The sequence below is a fragment of the Lycorma delicatula genome, chromosome 3, assembly GCF_047948215.1.
Source record: "Lycorma delicatula isolate Av1 chromosome 3, ASM4794821v1, whole genome shotgun sequence".
NCBI lineage: Eukaryota > Metazoa > Arthropoda > Insecta > Hemiptera > Fulgoridae > Lycorma > Lycorma delicatula.
In genome coordinates this window covers 168,992,253-169,016,398 of record NC_134457.1, presented here as the reverse complement: position 1 = coordinate 169,016,398, position 24,146 = coordinate 168,992,253, and the positions used below count along the sequence as shown (strand labels likewise).

At 30.0% G+C, this 24,146-nt stretch overlaps 1 protein-coding gene across 1 annotated transcript in view; it reads right to left on the bottom strand.

The window, feature by feature from the left end:
* LOC142322190 (uncharacterized) overlaps positions 1-24,146 on the bottom strand; it is a 750,399-nt gene that overhangs the window by 685,363 nt on the left and 40,890 nt on the right. Inside the window, exon 2 of the mRNA XM_075360980.1 lies at positions 8,122-8,207. The gene's annotated coding sequence lies outside the window, so the exon portion shown is untranslated. The remainder of the gene's footprint in view (positions 1-8,121; positions 8,208-24,146) is intronic.

Sequence of the window (24,146 nt, the reverse complement as noted above, 5' to 3'; positions counted from 1 at the left end):
ACTATTTGTCTCTCTTACGAAAACGCATGAAAATCATCTAACGTACAAATGGCGCTAGTCTGGTAATTGCTGTCTGCTGTATTAGTGTTCATTATACAATTAGTAAAACGATAAGGTTTAATCGTTGGTCTGAATAAATCACCTACGTTTCAATGGGTTGGTACACTCTTCTGCAACTGTATGTTCGGCTCAGTAAAGAAGGAAACGAGAAATTTTACTTCAGACAGAAAGCCTGGTTTGTGGGGCTTATTATTTTTGAAATTTCTATGTAATTTTTTGATATTATTTTTTTCATGATGCCTACAACTGTTTGGATAATGCCATCTACGTATCTATGTGCACTTTGCTTCTTTACATCACGCTTGCACTAGGTAATTAGGCTAATCTAAAACCCGGCAACTTGGTTGTTTAAATATTTTAAAATTGGAATGGAATGCAAAGTTGGCGGGAGTTTATTTCTCCCTACTTATCGCAGAACCTGGACAGAGTCCCTTGCTGCTGGATGATTCTAATCGGGCGTGTTTTTTATTTAAAAGGTTTATTTTTTAAATGGCGGGTCTAATTTTTCAAGTTTTGTTTTGTTTATTTAGTATTTTAAGGACGGATTTAATTGCATTTTAAAATTCTACAATTGAGATAAAAATTTCAACTAAGGTAGAGGTGACGTCAGATTAAATGATATTTAATAATTTTCGTATGATTTTTCAGTATTATTCAAAATATTACAAGTAGTTATGCCCAAGCAAAGAACGATACTTATAGAGAAAGAAGTGAGGCTGCCACTTCATAAAGCTCATGATTTCTGATAGCTTATCCCGAGGAAAACCCGAATTGAAAAATGTCCTAGGGTGAAAAAAAAATTCATTCTAGGACGCATTCGAATCTTTTAAACAAAAAAGCATGGATGACTTAACCATAAGCCTCAAAGTGACAGTTTTTAATATACACTAACTCAGTTAAACCCTGTTCTCCTTTTCCATTGTAAAGGTTTCTCAGTCGAAAATCCCATATTCGAGGTCGATATTTTTTTGAGACTCTTCAAAGCAAGAAAGCGAAAATGGAAATAGTATTTATCGAAAAATTCATTTTTCTTATAAATACTGATTTTAAATTCATTCAACCAGGTATTTTTATTAATATTTCCAGTAACAACAAATACAATATTAGGAAACTGTTATCAAAAAAAAACTAGTAAAATCCGTACTTCGTACAGATTTTAATTTTTGAAATAATTTTTACGGAAAATAAAATCATTTATTCGCTGAATAGACATTTAATATAATTCAATAGCTTAACACATGCGCCGGATAAAAAATAGAAATGAAGAGGAAAACAACAAAATAACAAAACGGAAATACCTTACAATATCCGGTTTCCGCAAACAACCATAGAACAATCTTTTTGTTTTATTTAATATAATATACACACACCCACAACTTTGCGATGATAAGTACAATGTTTAAACCATAACATACACTTTACTTAAGAATACCGCTTGCATAAAATAGAATACTTAAATAACACGAATTAAAAACCCACCATCAAGTCCTTCGCAGAGAAGTTATTATAGAATTATAAATTATAAAGCATAAATCATCATCAAGCATGTTATACAGGATATCATTTTCATGAGAAACTCAAATCCTTGATAAAATACATAAACAATTTAAAAATTATCATAGAGTCAAAAAATAGTTAGCCCAGCAGGCTAATTTAGTGGTTAATTCGTCGTCCCAAATCAGTTGTTTCACTACTGATTTTCGAAATTGAAGGTTCTGAGGATTAAATCCTAGATAAAACTTTTAAATTCTAATAAAGCTTTTATACGGATCTGAATACTAGTCAGTGAATACCGGTGTACGTTGGTGATTGGGATTCAATTTACTACACGTCTCAGGAATGGTCAGCTTGAGTCTGTATGAGACTACACTTCACTTAATGTCATATATATCACCTTCATCTTACTGGGTAATGGGGGAGTTAATTATTGTTCACTAGTTGAACAGATTGCAGTATACACATTAGAAAGAAATTAATATATATATATATATATATATATATATATATATATATTAAACGGATCCATCAATTAGATATATCTTTAGTGAACTAATTTAAAAATAACTTAATTGATTTACAATTATTGATTGATATCAGGTGACACATGTTAGATTTTTCACCACGTAAAAAGTTTTCTAACAACAAAAAAAAAAAATGACATCAAAATCGTTAATAAAATATGAAATAACAGTTTCATATATAACACAAATTAATTATGTACGTTATGACAAAATTAGAAATCGTTTTTACTTAACCACAAATCAAAGAGGCAGCTTTCCAAATCAAACTTTAAAAGTTTTAATCGCATATGTTACTTTTTAAAACAAAACTAACATCGCCTTGATTCCACTTTGGTATTTAATAAAATATATTTTTCATCCATTTCAAATTGTTTTGTAACATATAAGGCTTTTTCATGAATCTGATGAAATGTCCGTTCAGGACAACTACTTTTTACATCCGAAATTTTACTAGGTAAGAACTATGCAACCACAATCATAAAATACTGCAATTTAAGTAATAAAATTGCTAAACAAGGTAACAAAATTTCTCACATCCTTTAAATCCTTTAACTCCTGCGTATTATTATTTTGGTTTAAATTATAAGAATCATGAAAATAAGAAAATAATTATAGCAAAAAATAGAGAGGGTGAGATCACAGGCTAGTCTGATTTCATCCTTCAATTATTTTTAGTTAACCTTCATTTCATTACTAAATGAAACTAAAATATCGAGGTTTAATATATCTTCGTTAATTTGCACTCTTCCTCGAAAGATAAGGCACCGAGAAAACATTTCCTTATGAAAGTAACGAAATGTTCTGCATCTACCATGTTGACTTTCAACATTTTATAACGGTATTATTAAAAAAGCCCACAACTGTGGATTGTTTCTGATGCACGGCTTACACACAAATACACATACAACCTAATTTAAAATATTAATTATTTTATTTAAATATAACATTTTTTTCGTTTATTTAATTCAGTGATTCTACCTAAAGCTTACACGCATACCGTATTCAATTCGCACGGCGGGTGTGGCGGTACTAGCGGCGACGGTCGTTACTAACTAAACTAATGTAATTTCACAACTTATATACAACAAACTTTGCTTGCAGAATCTGCAGACTGGTGCAGCCGCGAGGGTTAACACACCAGGTACCGAGTCAACCGGGCGATCGAGTCCGACATCCAGCCAGACTGAGTTATTTTTTTACACTAAATGTTATTCATTTATTTAATTCTACGATCACCTATGACATCACAACACAGCAGACGAATACAATAGCATTTTTTGTGATGGGGTGCGATTTAGCAAAACAATTTTGCAAATATTGTTATTTTTTAATTGTTAACAAATGTGCCTAAGACCTTAATTGATGCGAAATCTCGAGATACTGAAAGCAATCTTGCTCTACAGCCACTCCTTCACCTTTTAAGTTGAAGGTTTAATGTCATCAATACCCCATGTGTAGAAGTAATATGACCAAGTTTGGTCAAAATCGATCCAGTAGTTCTCGAGGTATAATATTATTTATAGCCCAACACCAAACACACACACACACGTACATTAACATCCGGCTTTTTGGGGTTCCTTAGGTGTTAAAAGTTCAAGATCCGGTGAAAACCGCATATGCCCAAATTTGACCGATTATAATACTTTCCCTTTCAGAGCTATAGTTCTACTATCGCGCTATCCAACCGTCCAAACGGGAAAGTAAAAATTTCATCCGTAATCTAATAAATTACAATTTTTCATTAATATTCAAATGCTTCTCCATTTTTTTTTTTTAATTAATATACATATTAGATTTTTTTTTAATTTTTACAATAAGCGTACTGAAAGAAACCTTTTCAGATCATGTAGCCACTAAACTGGCTATGTATGGCGTCAGTTTTAAAACGCTGTTACAAAATCATTTATATGGCATCTAAGTCGGTTATTTTGTTTTGTATTCACAAAGAAATCAGTTTTATTATTCAATTTGAACTATGTTTATACGATGTAAAATGTTTTATTTCGACTAAAAAGAATATGACCATTTTTTCTCAGAAATGTGCTTGTGTGTGTGTGACTTGTGTATTATAATTGCTATGAGGGTTACGAATTTATTTATTATTTACAAAAATAGCTATATTACTAGCAACATATCGATGTATAGAAATAGAGAAAGACATAATAAATTATGATATACGGCAAACAAAAAAAAGGTATTTTTGGTCATAAATACGTCACTTTTACTTGAGGTCTATAAATATCTTTTCGGACAAATAATATCGGTAAACATGTAACACATAACGATTCGTAATGAATAACACTATACAGTAAAAATTGTTTTTTGTCGATCTGAATAGCCTTTTGAGTGGTGGGAATTTTTATAAAACGTAGTTTTCTGAATCTCTTTCATTTATACTAACATATCTGTGATTTATAACACGGGTTTTTCATCTTATTTGCTCAATTTTCAACCGATTTGCTTGAAAGTATTATTTTTAAAATCAGCAAAATTTTGCTAATAAACAACGCGGTAGAAATGCACAAAAAAAATTCTGCAATTAAATTATCGTAATTTTTGTACTGTTTAAATATTGTTGTTGTTACAGGCATAAAAAATATCCAATCGTAACGGGTTTTTTTTGTCAAAATCTGTTAAATCTCTTGAATATACTGTAATTTTTGAAATATTTTCACAAGAGGGTAGCATAAGACTATGAAGGGAGGCAATCAGATACAAACATATTTTCACGGAGCGCTAATCAACCACGGATTATTGTGATGGGAAAAGGTTAAAAATGGCCGATAGCTAGAACTGTAAGTTTAAAAACGGGTAATGAAAAAATATTAGTCATTATGCAGTACAAATATTTAGTTTTTTTTTTCACATGGGTGTAACAAGAGTTGTTTAAAAAAATATATTAAAAAAGGTTACTTTAAATTAGTTTTTCTAGTTTAAAATTTTGTTTAAATTCAGCGAAGTGAAATAGTGTGAGTTGAAAAAATATACATTTGAAAACTAAAAAAAATCATTTGAATCGAATAATTAAGCTTCAAACCAATCGGTAAAAATATTCTTATCAAGAATTTTGGTTTTTATCTGCGTAATTATGAGATACAGTTCAGAATTTAAAAAAAAACAGGTAACTTTTAACAAAATAAATACCTGTTCCTAACTTGTAAAATAAAAATTACCATCTTAAAATCAGGGCGCAATGCATCTTTTGTTCTACCAATATAACATTCAAATTATTTTCGTGCACGTATCAAAACTTGCAGAATGAATTTATTTTAACAACTGAAATCTAGACCATGACAATACTGTAGTACTCGCTCCAGCGTAACGAAAATTTATTATTATTTATTTTATTTTACATTTATGCGGTAAGAGTAAAATCAATGAAAAGAGAAAAAAAATCTGATGTGGACACCACATGAACTTCCTTGTACGCCTATTAGATTACATATACACATTTTTTTTTTAACGAAAAGTACATAAAATTTTATTTCACTATTAACTTCCGATTTTTTTCATATTTTTTTTGTTGTTTTATTATTATTTATGAATTATTATTTATTGTAATTTTTTTTACAATCGGAGATTAATAAATCAATATATTTAAATTAAAAAAAGGAGAAGTCTGATTCGAACTGATGTGTCTTCTCCTTGTAAGACCAAATATTTCATTAATTAAAATTTTAGTTGGCTACAACTCTGGAACCAATGAAAATAAGTACCACTTATGATATCGTTGAAAAGCTCTCAATAAGGGCTGACTACTGCAGTTAAGAAAAAAAAACAAATTTTGGGCTATTTTGGACACTTTTGGCCCAGTAAATTGCAATCAAACGTGGAGGTGCACAACTAGATGTTGCATTAGTCCTAAATCCAAATTTTCAGCATCCTACGGCTAATCGTTTTTTTAATTTTTATGCGATATACATACGTACGTACTAACGTCACGCCGAAAATAGTAAAAATGAATTCAGGGATGATCAAAATGGATATTTCCGTTGAAATCTGAAAACTGAAATTTTTCGCGATCACAATACTTCCTTTACTTCGTACAAGGAATTAATAGAAGTTTGTAAGATTTAAATTAACAGGAATGATAAATTCTAATATCAAACGAGAACTCCAATCAATGGTGTTTACTGATGATAGGTTTTATTCAATCTATGACATATTGCAGCAAAAAAAAATCCAAGAATCAGAATTTAATACAAACATACCTTCGGAGAAAATATTTTTCGGAATTTTGCTTAACGATCTCTCCTTTGAAAGTATAATAAATCTACTGAATCGACTTGATCAAATGTAATTTTTTCATGAAAACTATATTTGCCAAAAGTATCAAAAATATTTCACTTGTGTTAGTGGCAAATCAGGAGCATCGGCCAAAGCCGTGAATAGTTGTTAGTAAGAAATGAAACCGATTCTTTCAATGACGTTATTTTTAAAGTAGCATTTTAAACAATAGATTATTACACAATTAACTATTGACAGTTTACATTAAATATTGCATACAATTTTAACTTTTTTTACAGTACACATCCAATCAACAGGACAAAGTTGTCTAGATGTATATTTTTGCTAGCTTTTATGTACAAGTAAAATTAAATTAGGTACAATGAATGTCTGTTATTTAACGATCGTAATAAAGATGACGCAATGAAATTTTTGCAAGAAAAGAGAATGTTAAAAACTGCCGATAGGAAATGCAAAAATGATCACGATATGATATTTTATACAATTCTTAACTGTACGGTATGACGTTGCAACAACCGTTCATGCCCTTCTAATGTTAACGTGCGTGTCAGAGCTTGGTTTGCAAATTCAAGTAATTTAACAGTAATGACTGTAAGATATAGCTGAATTTATCGATCATATTTCAGGCTATAAAAATAATATTAATCACAAATTTGTTAATTGTGTAGTCTACTAAAAAAAAAATTATTAAAATCCTCTGATTACTAATCCATCCAAATAAAAATAAATGAAAAATTATTATTATTATTGTTACTGCTTTTTTTAAGTTCAGAATTAAAAGAATGAAAAATCTTTAAAAAATGAACGACCTTTCAAGTTACCATTACTCCAGGCATTATTAAATAATCTAAATAAAATTAAAGAAGACATGAATATATTAATATTAACTATCATTACTGGAAATTAGCTTCAAAAAAAGCTAAGAAAAATAGAGAGGAGAAATATTTTTCTGGTTAAAATATTTAAACAAATATAAATTCACCCTGAATGAAGGAATCCGGTTGTTTTAACTTTATTATTATTCACACTGTCTTATTCAGCGTTATCAATACGAAAAATAGGTTAATCTTGACTTCTTTTAATTATTAAAAATATCCATTCCTGAATGAAATAGCTATTACCAGAAAAAATAGTCGAGAATGATAACTGGAATATAGTTGATCGAAAAACATCAAGGCAAAAAAATCTTAAGATAAGGAAAACGATAATAGTGCGGTAATCAAGTGATTAAATGGAGATATTAAATCTGTTGTTTTGTACTTCACCTTAATGGATAGTCAAAATAGTATAAAAATTTGTCAAAAAGGGGAACTTATCTTAATTTTTTCTTAATTTTCTAGACGTAAATCATAACAATAAAATAAAATTATTCCCTCTGACAGAAAAATATGTAAGGAAAAAACAAGATGAAGTCAGTTGTTAAGCTTCAAATTTATCGGCGAAATAGCACAACTAGTTAACAATTAAAAACTTCAACAGAAATAATTTTACTAATTATTTATACAATCAACATTTTTGCTATAGTAATAATCATAAGTAAAATCTTATTAAAGTTTAAAGTAAGACAACTAAACTTTATTTTATAAGTTACACTTGTGTAAATCTAGTTAACAATAGTAAAAATAAACAATTTTATGTTTTAACACCTACGATTGAAAACTAATTGCACTTAACATGGAATTCTAAATATTAAGTAGCACATATGTTTTAATCGTAAAGCAGAAAATGTTTTAAATAGAAAAACCAGTTACACAGAACAGAGAATTATGTATGAAATAATGTTGATGCTTACCCATTTTGTAAATTACCATCGGTGATTAAAATGTCAGCTTTGATACGAACTAAGCCTACTCAATATAGTTCACGTAATTCTTTTCGCTGGAACAAATCATACAATTCTTTTTAATGACAAAAAAAGAGAAAACAACATAAATATTCAAACGATCTAAGTTTATTTAATTATAAATCATAAATATTTTTAAAAAATGTAGAAAAATGTGTATGTTAATACATAAAATAGAGTTTTAATAATGCAAAGCGCTCGCTTATGTATACACACTTTTTGTTTTTATTTAGATGACTTTTGACGAGTATGTGAATAACAAATAAGGCAAGATTAATGTAGTTTTGAAACAGTATAATATAATTAACCGAATAAATGTTACAACAAAGTTTGAGTCATATGTAGATTAATCGGAGAGAGGTTTTACCTAATGGATGTTAACTGTCAAGACTTACCGCTCTTTCCCACGAACCTTAGCTGCATGTCAGAGCTTGACATTCGTCTAGCATCTGGCCGACAATGTAAATAAAAATTTGATAGGGAAATCACAGGGATGTGTATGCGCTCAACGTTTACAATATATTTTGTATATATTGCATGTTTCTCCGTCGAAATGTCAAAAACGCTAGAAATTAAGGAATGTAAATAATTTCCAGAACTCAGAACAGAAAAAGATGAAGTTGTCCTCTTCTTAAACCAAAAGCTACAAAAACTGATACTAGTAGTGTACCTCATTTTACAACCTCATACAGTGCCTTATATACAGATACAGTACCTCATTTTACAACTAGGGAATGACGCGACAAGCTTCACGCCACCAGATTATTTTTTACTCCCTAAACCGCAAATTAGTAACCGTAACAACCAAATATGTTAGAAAGATATCACGTTTATTAAGTTTTAGCTAGATTAACCAGCATTCTTGAATGGATGAAATTGAATTACAATATTGCATTTAGACTAATGGTTATTAGTTACAAGTTGATAGAGTTACCTATTTATTTCTATTCTATAATCATAATTAAATATATACTCGCACTCAAGAAAAATAATTACATATTCGTTACCACTATTTTGTGCGCGAATGTACACGCGCACGCGTTCGCATTAAAAAAGTGAAATGTGAAAATTTCAATAAAGTTGCGAAGGTCAAATTCATTTACAAAGTATGTAGCTATAAACGAATAGGCCACATATAAAATACATATTTATTAAAACATTAACATAATTATAAATGCAACCTTGCACGGTAAATTCCTTCCTTAAAACTGCACATCTGGTTCAAGACCGGTTCACAACAGTACAGTAGTAGTAGTATTTAATTATTTTAAAAGTTCTCTCTATGTAACGTTTGCCTTAACTACAGTTAACTTTGACTTACTATTGCAGTAACTGGTATGAGCGGTGGTAAGTTCAAGGAAAAAACCGGCGGCGTCAGTAACAGCAACCAATTAAAATTCTTTTTATTTTCTTCCTATATTTTTTTCATGGTAAAGCGGTTTTTGCTATTAGATACGAACAATATGTGCTCTTTGTTCAGTCGTTTATGTTATTCTTATATACTATCCAGCCTGTATACGATAATATACTCATAAAATCGGATTGTGTAACCTTGAATCTATAAAATGTCGACCATTCCGTTAATGCTTTTAGAGAATAAAAATAATGAGTATAATGTATTGTAGTCGAATGACTCCGCCTAGAATGATGCTCTATAAAACCACACAACCGATAGAATTGCAATGTAACTAAATTTATAAAGTAAGACTATTAGATTCATTTAATTTAATTTCACACGGCTACCTATAACTTTATTCTTATAAACAGTGGTTTAAAAAAAAAATTCATTCTAATCTAACTTCTATCTGATTATTATGTGCAGTATAGTTTGAGAATTAATATTTTGGAAATGGAATATTCAGATTTTCCTAAAATGAATGTAAAGTCAGCTTATTGCTTTCCGTTTGTTAATTTACTTGTTTTATTACTTTTTTTTTGCATATGATTAAGCCATCATATAAACTATAAACTTAAGCATGAAAATACCGAACGGAAATTTTGGAACGTATGAGAAATACCATGTCTATCCGAAATTCGAACCTGGGACTGCCGGCAATAAAAACCTAAGACATACTTACCTCTCTGCCGCAGAGTTCGATTAAGTGTCTTTAAAAATATTTTATTACTTACCGTCTAGATAGTGCTATAACAGAGCTATATATATATAGTATTGTAATCGGTCCAATTTGGGTACATGCGATTTTCACCGGATCTTGAAGTTTTGACACTTTTGAAGTTTGACACAATTTGAAGTTTTGACACAAGAAACCCAAAAATTTAAAAAATAAAACGGCTGTTAATGTTCATACCTACGAACGGGTGTGTGTTATGTGTTGGGCTATAAATCATCTTATATCCCCAGAACTATTGGACCGATTTTGACCAAACTTGGTCGGTCAGATTACATCTATATATGGGGTATTGATCAACTTAACAGGTCAAGGGGTGTGTCTGTAGAACAAGGTTGCCCTAAGTATTTTAAGATTTCGCCTAATTAAGCTCATATTTTCTTAGACACATTTGTTAAAAATTAAAAAATAACATTATTTGAAAAAAATATTTTTGTAAAATTGCACTCCCACCCTAAATAATGTCCCAAAAAGTGGCAAAGTGGGCATACAGCTCAGTAGTATCCCTTGTCACCACAAGGAGCGCTAGTGTCGCAATTCGCCAGCATGGAATTACCATTTTTCCCTGTTGGAAATTCCATTTTCCTTCGCCCTCTTGGACCGGGAAATTTGAAATTTCACAGGGTTGCCAACCAAATTATTTTCTATACTTTAAATATGAATAATTTACTTTATTTAGTTAACATTTCAAAGGTTGGTAGTACTAATTACAGCTGTTGTAGTCGTATGCTATGTAGTAACGTCACAGGTGAACGGTATAATTAAATAAATGAATAATTTTTAAAGTTTAAAAAAGCAGCTCGTTTTGGCTGGGTCTCGAATTCGATCACCCGATTGACTCGCTACCTGATGCGTTAAGCCTCGCTGCTACACCAGTTTGCCAACTTTACAAGCGAAATTTGTTCTATGTAAGTTGTAAAATTACATTAGTTTAGTTAGTGCCGACCGTCACTGTTAATGCCGCCACACCCACACGAATTAAATACGTATGCGCGCGCGCTTTAGCTAGAATCATTGAAGTAAGTAAACGAAAAAATATTATATTTAAATAAAATGATGAATATTTTAAATTACGCTGTGTGTGTCATCAGGAACAACCTACGGTTGCAGGACCTTCCCGGAACGCGGGTAAAGCCGCGTTCCGTGAAAGTCCTACAACTGAGTTGTCATTTTTTTTTTAAGGAGGGGTTTAGGTGAATCCGAAGAAACCGGTGGTGATTTTCGTAACCACATCGTTCCAATTTATGAAACACTCCATAGTACTTAAATAACAAGCCAAACTCCTATCATAAAATGTATTTCCATTTTTTAACGTTTTGTAAAAGCTATCTTCTAAACTATAACTAGTAGAGATAAAGAACAATATGTGAATTCTGTTTTTACATTTCAACTTATTATTTAATATTACAATATTAAAGTTACGTAATTCTCCATGTAAATAACCTAGTCATCTCATTTTCACCGTAGAAATATATAAACAATAAAAAATGAATAATTTTTTTTAGTTTACTTTTATGTCTAATAACAGGCTGTAAATCCAGCTCGATATTTATTCGTTGAATAGACTCGACAGAATAAATCTCCAATAAAAAAAATAATAACTGTGCTAAAACCACCAATAGCTTCTGAATAATTGTTAATAAAAGAATTCAAAACAAGATAAATATAATAGTAATAATAATAACGTAACGGTTTCTGTAATAGATTCCGATACAATCACAAAATGGCTGATCGGAAAGGATGCTGATCACTAAGCTGGCTGTTGATTTGGATAAGAAATATCAGATAAAAGTTAATAAGATTAGTTTAAAAATAAAATAAACTGTAAATATATTATACCATTTCACGTAGATTAAACTCGGAAGGGTAAGCTTTATAAATGAAATGAATTTTATCTGATTTCAAAATATTTACTTCTATTATTTAAAATAGATACTTAGAAATTACGTATAAAAACAGAGATTACTTTGTAAACTTTTTCCAAGGAGTAATTTCAAGGTTCTATTCTTGTATTTAGAAAGAAATTATAACTAAAACTAGTTTTTTTTTTTCAACAGGTATTGTATTTTTTTTAATCGTATTCATTAACTTTTTGCTACATTTCGATCAACAAAATCCTTGTTCCACTTCCTTGATTTTTAAAATTAAAAACAAATGGCTCTTCGTGAAGAACCGTTGTTTATTTCATGAACGTTTTAAGAAAAAACTTTAGCTAATAAAAAGGGGAGTCAGAAACGTTTCTTCTAATAATTTGTTGATTTATCGCTTCTCGGCCTCTTGGCTAAGATCAAAGTGTAATAATTTGTTGATTACTCAACGTAAAATTACATTTACAAACGAAAGAACTAAAATGACTGCTTTTTCTTTACTTAATACCTCTAAATAAATATTCTTTAAAAAAATATATATTATAAACAAATAACTAAAAAACTTCTTTAATTCTGTACTATAGGTCGTTTTCAGATAATTATAACTTATATTCTCTTTAAATCTGTTAAAACATTTTGCCAAATTTTCAGAATACAAAATAAAAATATTTTCCATTTTTATAATGAAATAATCAGTGAAAAGTTTTACAATCAAATTATAATTTACATAAAGAAATTAATACTTTTTAACCTTGTTTTTTCATTAATTTTCCTAAACTTTCGTCAATTTTTTTCAGCAATTAATTAAAATGCGAATACATTTTATATTCAAAATTTTATGTAAGAAATATTCAATTTTCCCACTCTTAAAAATAATTTAATAATATTAATAATAAAGTTTTGTTCCGCTAGAATGTTATTCGTTATGTGTTTTACACTAATTCAAAAAACAACAAAAAAAACACTGAACCTACATCATACAGCGTGTATGTACTAAAGAATTGACCATCAACAATAAATATCTTGCGTTGGCATCCTTTCCAATCAGCCTTTTTGTGATTGTATCGAAATCTATTACAGAAACTGTTACGTTATTATTATTATTACAATTATCTTGATTTGATTTCTTTTAACATTATACAGAAGCTATTGGTGTTTTTAACGCAGTCATTTGTTTTTATTGTAGATTTTTAATGTAATGCAACTGTAAACAAATTATTATAAGAGTGTCAAGCGCGAATTCTCTTGGTACACAATGAACAGTTAGTTATCTATTGGATTACACCGAACAGTAGAGATTTTGCTGTTTTTTCTGAAAAATTTTTCTGAAAAGTTGTCTGCCTATGTCAAAACTAAGGGACGAGCAAGTTTTTTTTCTTTAGGAAACCTTTACTTGTCCCGGATGGTTTTTTATTTAATTTATTTATTATTTTTTTAATAAATAAATAAGTAGATCTTTTTAATGGAGGGCAACCGATCACGCGGAAGACTGCCGAAAAGATGGCTGGACCGAATTGAAGAGGCGACTGGAGAAACGTTAGGCATATTGATTCGAATGGCAGAGAACTCTGAGCTATGGCGGGATATGAATCGGATCTGTCATGAGAGGAAGGATCACTAATAATGATTTTTTGTTGGTAGAAAAACAATTTAGTTGTACATAAACGAGTATTTAAATAATAGTTGATTAGTACTGTGCCACTTCCACTCTGGAGTAAAAATCAAGATTTGGGCAGATTGGTTTTCTGTTACCAGGAGGGGTTCTGGAGATGCTCCAGGTTAAGGTTGGCGATTCCTCCATAGACACTCAATCTCACTACCCACTACTTTACCTGATCTGTTTGATTCCTTCTTTCCCGACTTGAATTATGTGGATTTATGTCGCGCTCTGCTCAGCCGACTCTGAGGATGCCTTGTTGTCTACAAGCCAGCGCAAATGTCAAGGTTGCTGCCTTTCCCTTACATTATTTAAGCTATACTTGGATAAGGTGTTGGAAGAATGGCAGAAAAATTTAGAAGGATGGGAATGGAGGTGGATGGTGATGGAGGTAATATATATGTATATATACGTTGTTGTTTGAGGTGATCATGTCGTAGCATCAGATCGGTTTAATATTAGCTACATGATAAAAAACTTGATGGAAGCCTTTATAAAGTAGGGTTTGAGGATGAATTTTAGTAAGGCGAAGTATCTAGTGGCTAGTCCAAAAGGAGATGACTTGACTGTAGATGGGAATATCATCGAGGCATGTGAGTACTTTAAGTATCTTGGCTCCATATTATCACAGGAAGGAAGTATCTTGGCTCCATAGTATCACAGGAAGGAAGTAGTTGGTAAGATATAAATCATCGTATTGCTTTGGGGCGAATGGCTATCCAGAGGTACAATTCTTTGTGATGATCTGAAGACATACGAAGGCAACTAAATATAGGTTGAACAAGGGTGTTAGAGCATTTTATTGTAAGGGTCAGAAGCTTGGGAAATTAGAAAAAGAGATGAGAAAAGGTTATTGGCTGTAGAGATGGATGTGCGGCGCAGGAGTTGTGGATTTTCTACAGTGTATTGCGTGAGAATTAAGGATATCAGAAGAAGAATTGGGGCAATCGGTACAGTGATTGATGTTTTGAAGGGAAGATGACTACAATGGTACGAGCATGTTCGGAGAATGGAGGAGTACAGGTGGTCTAGGAGGATACTGAAATTCACTCCAGGAGAGAGGAGAAAACGTAGACGACCTTCAGTATGGAATGATGCAGTCGATGGAGAGAAGGAATTTGGTAGAGAAACGTTGGCGGCTGGAATGTAAGAAACGGCCTGTATAGCTGTAAACACTTGCCTAGAAGTGAGAAAAGTCTCTGCTTTCTGTCCAAGACCGCTCCATAATACTAATTATTCAAAAAACTGTCGGGTAAAGACGGCTTGAATCACTCCTAATATACAAACTATAATCCTTATTGTATTAACAATTTAAAACGACATAATGGAAATAGACCTCTCTTTTTCTGTTTAGTCTCCGGAACCACCGTAAAGTATTACTTCAGAGAATGATATGTATGAATGTAAATGAAGTGTAATCTCAGGTTACCATTCCTGAAATGTGTGGTTAATTGAAATCCAACCACCAAACAATAGCGATATCCACGATCTAGTATTCAAATCTGTATAAAAGTAATTGCCTTTACTAGGGGATTTGAACCGTAGAACTCTCGACTTCGAAATCAGCTGATTTGCGATGACGAGTTAACCATTAGACCAGCCCGGTGGGTTGGCGAAAGTACACCCACGGAGCTTTAAAGTCCTTGCAATACGCTTTTTATTAAATAGTTTGTTAATGTCTTTACTATTTTCGATAGCTTTTGCTATCAGAATTTTGTAATCAATATTTTAACATATCCATGTGTTAATGGTTGTGCAACTACGTTAAAAAAAATTGCATTTATTGTTTAAAAAAATAATATCGATATCCATCAAACCAAACAGCAGAAATCTTTTTTCGAGTAACTCAACATAATTCTCGTATTTGGGCTTACAGCAAAGTGCTTTATTATTGCCGATTTTTCTTCCATTGCTATTTATAATAGATTGTCATTTAAAATATTTTTCCACCAATTTATTTTAAAATAAAACAAACTTACACCTTCTTTCTTTTATAAATAAAAAAAATATGTATTTATATACTCGTATATTATTGTTAAAATTTTAGATAATACAAAATAATTTTTTCCTTTTAACTTAAATCCTCTGCGTCTTCGTTTAACGTATAAGTATAAATATGTGTTAAATAATTTTTAACAATGTTTTTGAATTGTTTATTTAATTAGTATCTGCATAAATTAAATTTTCTATCATTCATGTTTTATATGGTTAATATGGGGATTAACCAATCTACTTCTTATTTTATAATTATGTATTTTGTGAAATTGTGGTAAGTTTTTACCAAGGTATCTCTTGATCAATCCACCCAAATACCTGGGCAGTTCCTTTTTTATGTGTAATCAGCATGCAGCCTACTCCTGATACAATTTACAACTACCTATACAATTTACAACTACGTACTAATCAAAGTAAAATGTTTTATTTAACAACAATTTGTTTGGTATTCTCCATCAAATCATACATCCAAATATTTTTTTTTTAATGCTATAACTTGTTTTCATTCTTGAGAGTTTTAAATTTATTTTATTTTTTTAAATTCGCTTCTATAATAATTATATTAAAGAACCATAGATACATTAATATATATAGCCTACCAACCTTACTCTTTTCTTATAAATTCTTCTGTAAACTCCTCTCTTCTACAGTTGATCTTAAAATCTAATCTTCCGCATTTAGTACTCTATCGATCTAGTTAATTTCGATATACCACATAACACAATACTTCAAATTTCTCTATTTCTGGCTTGCCTGCTGTACTTATTTGGTTAAAGCTCTATTATCGAATTTTTTTTTAAGAACCTCTTTCTAATTATCATTCTGTGTTTTATGCAGGCAGATTTATATTCTTGCTTAGTCCATCCATTAAAAAATAGATTAAAAAAAAAATCTAAATTGTATAATTACAATAACTTTTCAAGTATAATATTAACTGAACTAATATTCGTTTCTGTCGAAATTCAATTTTTTTTTCTTTGATTGGACGATCGCATTAAAAGAACAACTTTGCATTTTATTTCCTTTTTTGCCTGCACTCTTTCATTCTCTCAGTAACTTTGTCTCTCTTTTTTAGAAAATTTTCGTCCCCTGTTTTTCTCTTGGTTTTTCTAGAAAACATTTGGAATTTTATTTTATTTTTGAAAGTATTTCAATCCAACATTATCGCTTCTTATATTACACTACAATAAAAAACTTTTTAGATAATTTATTTCTCAAAAATGTTGTTTTTAGTTTTTTAATTTTTTTAATTCCCACCACTTTTAAAAAAAAAATAAAAGTATTAGTTTACAAGAAATTATAATAGTTTTATTAAAAAAGGAATAAACAAAACAGAAATAAATTCGATTGGTAAAATCGAATTTAAGGATAAAAATCGAGGGTTACACTTATACAGTAATAAGTGCAATATTTCATTACGGATCTTCGATTCGTAAAGGTTATTACACTACTTTTATTAAAAAAGTAAAAATATGGTATGAAGTGAACGACTATCAACAAAAAAAAATTGGCCGTGAAATTCAATTTGTTTGTTCTATAAAGGCAATAAATTTTAATAATAAATCCGTAAGATAACAATCAGTAATTCATTAAAAAAATAAAAGAATAATCTATCAAAACGCAGTGATATCCAAAAAAATTATAATGCAATTTTAAACCGTACGGTAGAAGTCTCGCAAGATATCATTTCTTCCGCTCAAAATCAAACATTTCTGAAAGATAAATAAAACTGTTTTTAACAAAACGATAATGATATCAAAAATGGTAAGACAGTACAGTTCTATTATCAAAATATGTTATTAATTTAGAATTTTCTTTAAAAAGAATACATAATAAAAAAAAATAAAAATTTATTAAACTCTAACCGGCCCGATTTCATTTATTAAACAACGAATAATAAATATTAATTTATAGAAATAATAAAATTCTTATGACTATTCGTTGTTTATTGAATGAAATCGGGCCGGTAAGAGTTTTGTAACAAATTTTTCTTTTTTTTATTATTATATGGAACGCTTAAACATTGTTTATTATCTATTATCGTATATCTATGTCTATCGCATACATTTAACACGTATTTTTTTAGAGAAAATTCTAAATTAATAACAAATTTTGATAATAGAAATGTTACCTCTTACCTCTTACCTCTTTTGATATCAGTATCTTTTTGTTAAAACAGTTTTATTTATATTACAGAAATTTTTGTTTTTTGAGCAAAAGAAATGATATCTGCGTGACACTTAACGTGCGGTTTACAATTTCATTGTAATTTTTTTGATATAATATAAAATTTACTTAAATAAACCTAATTTTACTCATCGATGGTTAAATGATAACACGGGCAATATGAACTAGTTCATAACATTAATCAAATTTTTGGTTTTAATCAAATCAACATGTAAATCCCCCTTCAATCCAAAATGTCTCGCATAATACGAAATAAGTACTGTTATAATATTATGATACAAATAAACGACCACAAAACATTTTATTTAATGATAATAGTAATAATAGTGATGTAAAAACGTAAAATTAACTATTCTACAAATGTCAACAGTTTAACATATGGGACTGCTTGCGTCATGCGATATGTACGTATATGTTATAGTATCAAATACGTTTTTCTTTTTTTATACGAAGAAACACATGTTTATTTCATACGTTCTTTATTTACTATAGTCTGGGTTATGTCTTTAACCATGTAGGATATGAAAACGGACCTTTCCAAATTTTCTAATGCGATAAACTAAATCTAGAATGTTATCTGATATTGATAATTTAAATTTAAAACATCTATAATTAATAAAAATAAAACATAATAATAAATTATTCATACCAAATATGAACTTCATTTCTTACAAGCTTTTACTGGATTAAGAAATTCAACAAATAACAAAATTAGTTAACAAATAATTAAACAAACTATAAGTAATTTTTTAGAATAAATAATAGTAAACAAATACTTAGTGAACAAAAGATTTTCAAACCAGCCTTTATCCAAGCTGTGTAAGATTAAAAAGGATTTGATCTCATCGTAAGATTACTTCCATTCTTCGCGAAAAATATAAATATTTTTAACCAGTTAAATGCTAAGAAGTACATGTTGAAACCAATCTGAATTTCTGTATTTTTGTTCCTGTGTGTAAATTTTTAATCCGTTGAAATTATACAATAAAAGTCGTTATATACTGTAAAGTTTACCGTCTTCAAAAATGATTTAAATATAAATTTTAAGCTAAATGTGAGTTTAAAAAATAGAAAATAATGAAAGTTTTCCTAAAATTTCAATATTTATAAGTCAAATATTTTAGAATTTTTAAAGATATAATCCATTAGTATTTATATCAAGAAAAAATCTAAGAATTCTATGCCACCTTACTATTTTACAGGTTGAACAAAGTTTTTCAATTGGTAAAAAGATGGAAAGGGTATAAAAACATAAATGATTTCATAGATAGATTCTCTTTAATATTCATGCTAAAAAAACTTAAGACTAGACAAGACAAAAGTTATGATCAAGGCCATACTGGCAAACACTTATTCCAGAGTGTTCAAAAAGTGGCGCAACCTTACGGAAGAATGTTTGCTTCTTTTGTTGCATGTTTAATTGAGGAAAAATGGTTGCATGTTTAATTGGTTACGCAATGCAACAGAGAATATTCATTGTCTCCCAATACAGATGTGATAGTTATGCCCAGACCCAGAATGCCTTCATAGAAAACTATGGTGTAGATGCACCAAACAAGTCCTCCATCAAGCGGCTGTACGACAAATTCCTAGACAAGAAATGTGGTAGATGCAGCCAAAAGTGGTCGACCGAAAGTGCTAAATTTGATCGACGTACAAGCTATATACTTTGTTAGTTCCAAAAGGTCTTTGCGACGCCTATCTAACCAGTCTGGTGTCTCAGTGGGTAGTGCCCACACGGCATTGCACAATCGTTTAAAGACGCATCTGTACAGAATTTGTGTTGTTCACGGGTTGTTACTTGCAGACACTGGAAAACGTGTAACACCAGATAGGGAAGAACTCGATGACTGATTTTGGTCTGACGAGACATGAATGGATACGTGAATGCACAGAATTAATGCATTTTGTGTACGAAAAATCCACATCAGTTGCATGAGTCTCCTCTGCACGGACAAAAAGTGGGTGTTTGATGTGCAATTTCAGGTAAGCGAATCTTCATGACATTCTTTGACGTACAGTGAACAGTAAGGGCTACATAAAGGTGGTGCAACAATTTGTAACCTGCAGACTGATAAGAGTACTCGTGGTTTCTGCAGTAGTGTTGGTTCATTCAGCCAACAACACTATGACTTTCTTGGATCGCTGTTTTCATGGACAAGGGATTTCGAAGAGATTGCGGCTCCCTCGGTCTCCTGATTTATCCCCTCCTGACCTTTTCTTGTAGGGATACCTTAAAAATGCTGTTTACAAAACCCATCCTCACACCTTTCCCAAATTGCAGAACGGAATTGAACGATGTGTCGCTGCAATTCCTCAACAAACACTACAACGTGTGTTTAATGCATATATATTTTTAAAAAATACATAAATAATAATATATATTATTAATTAATAATAATAACAACATAAATATTATATATATTCGAATAGTTGCATGCAGCTATTATATTTGAATCGCATAATGAAGGCTACTTTCTACTACTATTGTAACTTGCTCATTTTCCCACAAGATTGTGTCACTTTTTGAACCCTGTAAAATTTATTGGTAAAATTTCCAAATTGTTCGATATGAAAACTGGAATCAGTTAAGAAGATTCTTTAACCCTGTTCTTCAACTACGCTCTAGAAAATGTAATCAGGTAGTGGAACCGAATACTGAATGAAAACAGCGGAATAAAAATAAAAACAAAACTTTTGAAATGTAATTCTCTACCCCTGCCGAAGATATCGCTATTCTGGACAAAATCTGGGAAGAACCCAAACTGCAACTCAAGCGGCCAAGATCGGATTGAAAATGTCTTTCGAAGAAATAAATGAATGACCTCCATAAAAGATGCACCACAGTCATCTGTAAATGACAACCACAAGATTAAAAAAGTATACCGATTCTAGTATCTAGGAGAATAGATAATATGGAACGCGTCCGAAAAGAAACCGATGAAAAAAAAATCGCAGAATATGGAATAGTACTCCAGCTGACCAAAAATACCTGTAACAAAAAGTAATTTCCATGGAACTGCAAAGTAAGACACTACGGAACTAATAAAACTAGAAGCTCTGTAAGAGCTTCTAGTTTAGTCTAAGAAATTCTAATTATAAACAACAAAATATAAATTAAAGAACTAGAAAAGAAAGAAAAATAATCAGAATGATTCTCGGTCCAAAATTCCAAAACTGCGAAACTTCTGATATAAAATAAAAAACTATAAAGAAAAAATTTTAAACTCTCCAACTCGATGAGGAGAAAGAACATAGCTACTACTGCCACATCAAAAGGATGAACCCAGACAGAATGAATAAACAAATTATCGAATTCTACATGAACAGATAAACCAAAATACTAATATTAACTAATATTTTGCTAACGGGTTCAATCACACTCAAGAAGATATGAAAGAACTAAGGATCCATGAAAACATCACCAACCGGCAGAAGATCAGAACGACGCTGAAAAATAAAGACCTAAGATTTCAAGATAAACCTCAGCCATAAGGGAATTTAAGATGACAAAAGATAAGAGGAAAGCCACTCGGAAAGAATGAAAGATTATTGGAAAAAGACAAAAAAACAACCCATTAAGGAGGTAACTGGGTCTAACGTACCCCTAAGCGGGTGAATTAAAAACAAAAAAGGGGAAAAAAATTTAAAAAAAAAATTCGAGTCTTAAAAACCTGTTTTGCTTACTCTTAGTTTGATAAAGCCCCAATTTCCTCACCAACATATATATTACACTTCTTTTTTTTTATTTTTGGGTTACATATTACTTTATACCTTAAAGACACATACACGCAATTGCCATAAATCAGTTTCTCAAACAAATGATTTTGATTTTTCTGGAAATCATTATGTATATGATTGGATATGGATAAACATTCATTTTGAAATGTAAATTGTTAACGTTTGCATCTGAAGGAAAATTCAATTGGCCACAAACTCTTTAATTCTTAGCTGAGAACACTAATCCCAGATCAACAACAAGACTTTTCAGCAGTTGATGGTAACATAAAACTAGACAAATCAAAGGCTCAACAACACATATACAGCTTCTTTCAGGGAGTAAAACTGCATTTTTAGTGAAAATTTTTTAAAACTATAATAAATAAACTTGTTTTAAATAATTCTCAATTTTTGTACGTTTCTTAAAAAAAAAAATTAACTAACTATAAGGAAATTTAAAGTATAGTTATAAAAAATTATGTACAAATTGTATATCCCGTACATAAATTGGTTTTTTCAGGGAATCGAAACAGGACCTGCCGATCCGAAGCCAGCTCGCTGATTACAAAACCAAATGGTCAGTAGGTTCATACGTCGAATTCATATAAATTCGAAGAGGAATGGGGAGAAAGTCTATGAATCTGACCAAAAAATAAAAATAAAACTGACAAACCGACGCGGTTGTGCATATGGATCACCTTTAGGTGTCCCCGAAATAGTAGTACGGGTTAATTTTGACATGAAAATAGTAAGAAATTTTATATACATATGTAGAAATATAAATTTAAAAAAATCTATGTATACGCCACATATATCCTTGTACGCCTATTAAATTTCATAGTATATACTTTTTCAAATGAAAATACGTACATTAAATTTTATTTCATTAATAACTTCTGATATTTTTTTTTTTTTATTACTAAATGTTATTTATCGTAATTTTTTTTACAATCAGAGGTTAATAATTATGAATAAATCAATACATTTAAATTAAAAAAGGAGATGAAGTCTGATTCGAACCGATGTGCCTTCCCCTTGTAAGATCCAAATATTTCATTAATTAAAATTTTATTTGGTTATAACTCTGGAAGCAATGAAAATAAGTACCACATATGATATATCATTGAAAATCTCTCAATGAGGGCTTACTGCTGCAATTAAGAAAAAGTCCAAAATCTATTTTTTTAGATTTTTGGACACTTTTGGTTCAATCGATTGCAATCAAAAAGGGAAGTGCACAACTAGATGTTACAACAGTCCTAAATCCAAAATTTCAACATCATTTCAACATTATTAACAATATTCTTTCGCTACCCATATCCTGGGCACTTTACTACAGACTGACCATCATTCATAGTACGGGTAGGATAGAGTGAAATATATTTTTACACTTAAGAACGCTTCTAAATTTATTAAAATGCAATAATAGTTATTTAAAGTAAGCCGAAATAGTAGTGAAAATTCGATGTACCACCCGCGCAAATTTTAACGTTAATCGGAACAGAAAATTTTTTTTTATAAATTTTAATAAAATAATTCATATTTTAATATTACATATCATTTTTTACTTTCAAATCATTGTCTTGATTCTAAAACTACTGCCAAAATAATTAAAAAAATAAAAAATAAATTTTGAAAAATTTATAAAATTAGTTAAAACTAATTCGTTAAAACTATAAAATAATCGATATGAAGAAAACCCAACGATAAATAATCTTTTTATTAAGCTATTATTATGCTTTGTCTACCTAAAGGCAAGGGAATGTGATTCCATAGAATAAAACAGAAGTAAATTATACCTGACGAAGCATATTTAATGTGCATGTGTAGAAAACAGGTGAATTTTCTTTGTTTGTAAAAATTTATCGGCATATGCATCGTATACTATTATTATTTTCTAATGCGTTAACTATATACATATGCACGTACAACTGCAGTACTTATTTTAAATGCAGTAATTTTTTTCTCGTATTATAACTAACAATTTTGTGAAAGGTTGTTTGTACCTGTGGGAAATATTTTTATGAATACATAACAATAATATCGACGAATATTTTTCAACGGCATAATAAATACTGTTGTAGCAGATTTATAATTAATAAATTGTAAGAAAATTTTAATAATTGTAATCCTATTTGACCTTATTCATTATAATTATAATATCGTGAACAGTTGCTTAATTAGTGTAATTGTCTGTATATGTACTGTACTCGGCCTGAGTTAACTGTAATGTTACCATTATAACTGTAATCTCTCTGTAATAATGCACTTAGTAATAATGATTTAATTTATAATTTATTACGCGTACAAGCTACCTATTTGTTTTAATTTTATATAATTACATATTTTTTTTATTTTTATTACAAATACCAGAAAAATTATCTTTCGTACTTCGCACGCGCTAATTATTTTTTAAAA